Here is an 8,703-nt window from a genome sequence, read left to right as displayed (position 1 = left end):
CAGAGTCCCTAGAGTCCTTTTTAAGATTCAGGATAAGAAAATAATTTCTCTCATTAAACTCCCTTAGTGTGAATATGATAGTTCAATATTTCATAAATATTTAATGAATTATTATTTCCTACAACTTATGAGTGTTTGGACAATTGAAAGAATTGTTTGAAATATGAGTATATGTCTGGCTGTGTGGGGAAATGGGTGATTATAAATGCTTGGCACTGTGTGTCTTGAAAAAATTGGGGAAAAATAGTTTTAGAGAGGGCAGGAAGGATGTTTGGTAAGGTTCTTTATGGTATAAATTTGAAAGTGCCTATGAGGGCTTCGTTTTTAATTCTTAAAGTATTATTATTATTATTATTATTAAAGATTTATTTATTTATTTATTTATTTAGAGCAAACATGAGGGCGTGTGACCCAGGGGGAGGGGCAGAGGGAGAAGCGGGGAGAGAATCTCAAGCAGACTCCCTGCTGAGCGCGGAGCTGGACCCGGGTTTGATCAAGAGTCAGTAGCTTACCCAACAGAGCCACCCAGGTGCTCCTTAAAATATTATTAAAAATAATACCACCAAAACAAACAATGGGCCGGACAGAGGTAAAATGTTGTAGAAGTCATGCTACGTGCCTTACTTGTTTAAGCTTGTTTAAGCTACAACTCTGCAAGGTAGGCATTAACATTTTTTTTACACTGGAATAAACTAGAGATTAAATGCTTAAGAACTTGAAGCAGATAAGTGCTGAAATTAAGTCTGATTCCCATTCCAGAAATCCATGCTCTTAAATCCCATCATGTAGATTTCCTGTGCTGAGGAAAAGTTATTTTTCCTTTTACTATGTAAAATATAGGTAGTTCTTTGCATAGTGTTTCTGGCACTGTCTCACACAGGATCTTCCAATAACTGCCAGTCACATGGTGACAATTATGCTTGATTTAGCAGATCCAGTAAGTACTTGATTGACTTTTTCCCATAAATGCTGACATTCTGCAGCCAAAGGGAAACGAACACTTGCCATTATTCTAAGCACTCTGGCCATCTCCCCCTGTCCATCCCAGCAGCACCCAGCTGAGTTTCCCGAGAACAGTGTTCCCAGATGCTCACTTAGACTCAGCCTGGATTCCAGGACTTCTATCAAATACTTTCTTGGGTAATCTGAATTTTTGAGGTCTGTAAGCCCTATACACTGACAGGTGACAATTTGTGACATTTGAAGGGATATTTGGCCAAGTGTCATTGTTGCTATTGGTTATTCTATCCCTGATAATTCACTGCTACAGATTTTGAAGTTTTTACAATGGAATCCTCTAAAACTACATAGAAAAAAGTGCTTTGGAAATGATAAATTCAAAAAAAAAAAAAAAGAAAGAAAATTATGGATTCATGTTATTATGACAATGTAAACAACTCCATGAGAGAATACCATAGCTATTGACTAGCACATTGATTTATAGTCCACTGAAAAGATCACTGTTTCTCAAAAGGTGTATCCGAATCGCTCAGTGAGTTAGGTACTTCTCTGGGTCCTACGTTCCCTGCCTCAGACTATCATTCTATCAAACATAGAGTATTAGGGTAATATAAGCGGCTTAAGATGATAAAGTTTAATTTTGTGTGGCACTCTAATGTGGGTCAAGCAGCATTCCTGAAATGGCTCTCCTCCAAAAACGACTCAGGGATTCAGGTTTTCCTACCGTGGGCTCCATAGTTCAGGGCTCACTGTTTCCAGCTGTACAGATAAGGGGTGGGGAAGCACAGGGCAGAGTGAGGAAAACCTAGTGAGGTGAGAACATGAGCCTCAAAGGAGAGTTGATGGGCCAGCTCCTAACTTTGGCTAGAACTTGTCACATAGACCCAACCGAATGCAAGAGGGCCAATAACATACCCAGGAGGCTAATAGACACAGTTCAGTGAACACAGCATTTTTTTTCTTCTGCTTCATAGGTTCTGTTAAGTCTGTATAAAGCAGAGAAAAGCAAAATCAAGTAAACATGTAAAATTTTGATCGTAGTAAAATTTTAATGGGTGCCCAACAATGCCTTTATAGTTAATATAGGCCTGTGCAAAGAATATACGATTTTAGGCAGGTCATTTTCATTTTCATAATCTATAGTATGGTCCTTGGGACAACCCAAATGGGGGCAATTGATAAGGGGTACATGAAACCAGAGCCTGTTTCATGGGCATACAGCCTGTCTTGTTGCACAGGGCTCTGCTCTCACAAAGCCTCCATATTTGTGTTAATGCTCTGCTATCGCTGTCTTAAGAGTCTTAATAAATTTGAACAAATTTGAACGTGGGGCTCTGCATTTCATTTTGCACTAGGCCATTATTCTAAACCCTCTGGACATGCCCTATTATGTAGCTTGTCCCACCTGAAACTCATGCCTTATCAGAGACTGACACTGGGCTCAATGATAAAATTGAAGATTCAGTCTTACGCTACTAAACTTTTTAGAGAAGACAAGTTAGAATAGCAAAGCTGTGTGTGTGTGTGTGTGTGTGTGTGTGTGTGTGTGCACGCATGGGTGCATGCATATGAATATATGGCCATGCAGGAATGTATTTTTTTAGGAAAGAGTTTATTGGGAGTAATTTGTTTTAATTGATATTCATCGAGCATCATTCCGTTGCTTATTGTTAGCTACTCATGTGAAGAGTTGGTTGATGTCTATAGCACAAACATTTGTTTCAGATAAATGGGTGTTTCAGTTGGATAAGTTTTAATTAAGCAACCTTTATTGTACAAGTAGTTGTTTTTGAAACGAGGAGAAAACTACTGTAATTTGCTAATTCTGTTATCCAGAATCTGAAGAGGTTGAATCTTGTCCACTATAACCTTGAATACAGTATTGGCTACAAATGTCCCAAATAAGGAATAAGAAACTTTTCCGACGTATTGTTCAATTTTTTTTTCTCTATTGCAAATACCAGGACACAATTGACCTCTTCTCAAACTCACAGAATCATCTGGTTCTAAAATGAATGATTTATTTTTAAATCCTGCTTCCACACCACTTGCTTAGATTGCTACTTTAGCATTTCACATATCATAGGAATTTATTTATTTACACATTTGCCGCATTCTTAACTCCTTGAGAATAAGTGTTATTGCCATTCATCTTGCTATTTCTAGAGCCTTAGTATAGTTTCCAGGTACCTAGAACATGCTCAATAAATATTTGCTGAAGGATGAAGGAATAAATAAGTCATGGTAAAAAAATGTCATTTTTCTTTCAGCAAAACAAATATTTTCAAGTCCCCAAGGAAGCTTCTCCTCTTAAGGCCAAAATCCAGGTGTTTTTGTTTTACAAGAATCTTTTAAACTTGCATTATCCTTTAGCCCATAACAGCTATGTTCCAGGAGGGGATGAAAAAAAGCATATTCTTATTAAGTGAAATTTTAAAACATCTGAAGGATAAAAATAGTATGTATTTGACTTTCATATTTATAAATTCATTATGTTATTGAAAGAGCTTTTTTTTCCTGTCTAAAAGAATGAGTTGCTTGAATACATTCATATAACACATGTATATAAGTAAAGAACAGTATACATAGGTTTCAACAGATATATGTGTTAATATTTTGTACTAAACTGGTTGTTAATAATTTTTTCCCATGGTCTGCTAATAATGGCCATGACTAGGGGTCACTAACCTTTTGTTTAAGGCTGGGATTCTTTACCTTACTGTATGAGTTTCCTGTGGCCGCCGTAACCAGTTACCACAAACTTGGTGGCTTCAAACAACAGAATTTTATTTTCTCCTCGTTCTGGAAGTCAGAAGTCCAGAATCTGTTATCACTGGGTTAAAATTCAAAGCATGTCTGCAGGGCCACACTTCTAGAGGCTGTAGAAGAGAATCCGTTCCTTGCTTCTTGCAGTTTCTGAAAGCTGTCAGCATTCCTCGGTTTATGGCCACATCACTTGAATCCTCAAAGCCAGCATCTTCAGCTCTCTTAGCTCTGTCTTCACATTGTCTTCCCTTCATTGTTAAAAAAAAAATCTCTTTCTCTCTGTTATGAGGATGCTTGTCATTATATTTAGGGCCCACCAAGATAATCCAGGACGTGGGGCTCTGCAGAAACTCCCTATCTCCAGATCCTTAACTTAATCACATCTGCAAAGACACTTTTCTCAAATAAGGTAACATTTGTGAGGTTCCATTGAACTAGGATCTTCTGGCTTCCGGGGGGGGGGGGGGGGGCGGAATTATGCAGCCTACTACATTTTTGCACTGCCCACTTTTGTATTATTGTCTAAGTAGTGGAATTCGAGATGATGTATAATCGTATATTTTTCTCTATGCTCACTGACACAGGAATGAGGGTGCCATCCAGTAAGTGAGTGCTGGAGAACTATAAACTAAATAATGTAGAAGGGAAAGGCTGCCTAAAGACACAGGCTATGGCAAGTAGGGCTCAGAGAGGGAGCTCATAACTTCCTGATAATACTTCACATAAAGTAATGTTAATTGTTTCTCCCAAAGCAAGGCCATTAAGCAGTTTATTGCTCCTACCTTAAGAATTTATTTTGGTATTTCTTGTGGTTCTACCTTTTCAATGGTATTTCACTTTTTACCCAGAGGGGATATAAACACCTTCATGAGAGTCCCTTCTGGTATATTTCATCTCTAAGGATAATAAGGGGAGGCAATAAATGACTAAATAGGTCCTGATGAGCTGTGCAGCGATCAAAAACAAAAGGCTCCAGAAAGAGATCGATAGGTGGAGCTTCATTTTGAAACATAGTTCCTAACAAGTGGAAAGAGTAAGTGTGTCTACCTGGTTATGAACAACTAAACTGTCAGTGACCTTGTCACTGAACAGGGAAGAATTTTCTGTTTCGTTTTTTCCACTGTTGAGGTAAGACATTTGAACCGTGAAAGATGTCTCCTACTATGTACCCGCTATTAGGTGTAAAGCCCTGACTAATACAATTGCTTTCTTTGTCCCTCTGTCAGTAGCTTCCCGTGTAATTTCCAAGTTTCTCAAAACTTTGCTAAGTCCTCTGCCTGGTCATTTACAACTGATGCAAGGTCAAAAAAGGACAGCTTAGTTGGAAAGGGGGAAAAAAAAAGAGAAAAAAAACCAAGAACGCTAAGAAGTTACATAAATGTCCTCTAGCACATTCCCTGTTCTGAGGGCTAATGTACTGTAGCAATTCATCAGTCATTCTAATAGTCTTTTAACTTCTGTCAGAAAGCCTACTAAATGCTAACATCTTAAATGTTTAATATTCTAAAACATATTTTCATTAATCATGCAAATTATCTGGGCATCCATATTTTATAATAACCTCTTTTGAGATTAAGAGGCCTAAGGCTTTGTGTATGAGAGACACATGTTAGTGATATTGTAGCTGAAATATAACAGAATTAAAGAATTTTAGCAGTGAAAAGTTGCTAGTAAAATTCCAGTGTCTATGTGCCATCACATTTATAAAAAAAACAACCCCGAATGCCATTAATATCAGGTATTTCTGATTAGGTAGCAAGCGGCTAAAATATGCACGTGCTTCATTCTGTTTTATTACATAGTTGATGGATGGATATTAATGTTGGTGGGTGGTATATTGTCCCAGTAGAAACGACCGTATGTTTCATAGCAGATACTGTGAGCTTGGTTATTAGTAAAGGGTAGGACATGTGCTCCAAGCAGTTGGGTCGGCTCCAGCTGTACTCCTGTACCATGAAAACCTCCATTTATATGCTGCCAGTCGCCCCTATTCCAGAGATTCTTAGCTGCTTGGAAAAAGGAGAAATAGGTGTGTGGGCCCCATGAAACAGATGGATAAGGAATTGAAAGGGGTAAAGGGCATGAGTTTTAGTAGTGTTAGTGGAAATGCTTTACCCTAGAGCTGTTGGTCGGTAAGGGTGGAGGCTAATAGTGAAATAGATAAAAAGGACCTGAGACCATGTGAATATAATTGTGCTGGAGTCACAGAGCAGTGCTCATAGACTCAGAAAGATGACCTGAGTAACTGAAAGTCGTGAGTGATGGTGGATCAGTGCACTAGTCTGGCTACCAACAGGAAGTGGATGGCACAATCAAATTAGGGTAATTCAAAGAAGGCTTATTTATAAAGGGACGGATTGCAAAGATACGGGCAGGGTGGAGAGTAAGGGAACCCTTGAAAGCTGTGCAGGTAGTGAGCTAACAGCCACAGAGCTGTTATTAAATCTAAGCCTTTGGAAATGAAAGAAAGGAACAATTACCAGAATCTGAAGGAAAGAGAGTCATGTACAGAATGATATTTTAAGTGACTAGTGACCTTTGATTAAGGGAGACAGCAATGCAAGGTGATGTCATGGAGCAAATAAATACCCTGACCTCATTCCTCTCTCTCCCTCCAGTCTCCTTTTTTTTTCCCCCTCCAGTCTCCTGATGGGGCTTCCCATTCATTGAGCCCAACAGGAACCTGAGAGCACAGATCAAGGATGTAGTCCATATAGGTGAGCCTCTCTAAATGGACATCAGGGCTTCACATGTGGAGAGTGGCTCTGGAAGAAGACATTCAGGGTCAGAAACATCTAATTTTGGTATAAATACCACTTCTTTGGTTACATGACCAAAATTCATAGTCATACTTCGCATGATTTTCTTATGTTCCTTTGTTGTTGTTGTTTTACTCATTTCTTACATTTTCTTTTATGGTTACCTTCTTTCGCAGTATCTCCTGCTGCTATTTTCGTTAACAAAATTTCTAGTAGCAATCCTGCTTACCCAGTACGCGCACATGAATCACCTTACCCTCTGAGGAATCAGATATTTAAAAAATATATATTGTTAAATGCTATCCAGACAGTTCATTATTCCCTCTATACAGCTTTTTTTAGTGTAACAGTGTGAATTTTAATGTCTGTAGTCTGTGTTGCTAAAGGGACAGTGAAGTCCTCACTTTTTTTCATGGTTTGCCTTCTGATCATATTTCTCTAGTAAAATATTTAACCATTATTTCCTGAATCATAGGTTCTAAGGTGCAGTAAAAAAAATCTAAAGGGAAATATATTTGTTGCTATATGGAAGGGCAGATTTTTTTTTTTTCCAGAGCATTTCAATGATTGCTGCAGGAATGAATGAGTAAAGGTTTCAAGAATGAAATAGTTGCAGAAAACCCACTTACTTTTGTACATAAGTCCATGCAGCAGCCCTCTGGGTACAAGTACTTATGTATCTCCTTTTGTTGAGTTCTCTATTTTTTTTATGAATATGCATATTGGGGAAAAAACTTCCATCTGCTCTCTTTTAGCTGATTATATCACATTTTGGAGCTGTGCATCATTATAGAGCTTCAGAGAAAGATGATCATTTACATTACATATGGGTATAAAGTAGAGAAGGAGTTGATGAATTGCAAACAAGTATAATTTATATGGACAAAGTGTGCCAGAAGTGCTTTTCACCCCATTTTACTCTGCAAATGGAATGATTCCTGCCCATTCACTTGGCGTGGTGCCCAAAAACTCGGAGAGGAAAATGATCCCGTTAGCCTTCAGCATCAGGATTCCACTCCTTCCCACGGAGGAACAGTGCTCTGCACTTCAGGCCCACCAGGGACCCCAGAAGGTCAAAGGAGATCTCTGAACACACTAATGCCATTTTAAAGATTTTTCCATCATGGCTTCTTAATTTATAATATACATCACGCAGACACACTAATACTCAGACTGTTGGTAATTCAAATGTGAGAAGTTTGCATGATGAAGAAAGAAAGGGAGAGTAATGAAAAGCTTGTATTTTCCTCTGCACTGTGATTTTCCCATGGCAGATCATTTGCCTAAATGCCCATAAACTTTGTAAATACGTACAAATCTACATTTAGGGTGTCTTTCTAAGGGCTTCTATATGGGCTATAGCACAGTCCGCTGTGACTCCCTATTATAAAGACCAGGGAGGGCCCAAGGTGCTGTATTAGGAGTAATGACCTCAGATCTTTATTTTATTTCATTCATTAATACAGGCAGTTATTTATATATTCAATCATCCAGTCTTCAAAAATGATCATTCCTATTATGTGCCAAGAGTGAGGAAACAAAGCTAAATGCAACATAGCCTCTTTCTAAACTGTCAGAACTTGACAAAGGAATATTCAGTCGTGACAAAATGGTCATTTATCTGGGAAGTTCCATTAAACCAGCTGATTCTCACTGCTGCTGGACAGCACAGTTGTCCCAGCCCTCAGACTATCTGTGTCTGAAGAATTTCAAGTCACCACGAGCCCATGCCTGTATTATGGTAGCATGTGCACTGCTTTCGTTTTGTGTTCAGATACCAGTTTTTATGCAGACTGCATGCACCGTGCTCAGTGTTTTGCATACATTATCTCATTTAACCAGCACAGGTACATGAAATGTTAGTATTATAGTTATTTGTATTTCATAGAGAAAAAAAAAAACCACAAACAAACCTAAGCCCAGAGGATAAGTGACTTACCCAAAGTCACATAGTCTTCAAACCAGGACCTCTGGGTCAACACTGGGTGTGATCAGATGAATTCAACAGTAGGACAGGGGGTAGGCTAAAGTAAGGGTTACTTCTGTCTTATTTCTGTAGCCAGAAAACCTGGTCAAATTTAGAAACTGCTGTTCTTTTACCTATATTTAGTTCTATTCATTTTTCTCTCAACCTTTACGTAATTCTAGCATGACTTCCCACTTTATGAAGGAGTACTTGAAGTGTGCATCCGGATTAGTTATACAGTTTTCTTTGTTG

Source organism: Phoca vitulina, unplaced genomic scaffold (genome assembly GCF_004348235.1).
Source record: "Phoca vitulina isolate PV1807 unplaced genomic scaffold, GSC_HSeal_1.0 scaffold8, whole genome shotgun sequence".
In the NCBI taxonomy this organism is placed as follows: Eukaryota; Metazoa; Chordata; class Mammalia; order Carnivora; family Phocidae; genus Phoca; species Phoca vitulina.
This window is presented reverse-complemented; position numbering follows the sequence as displayed.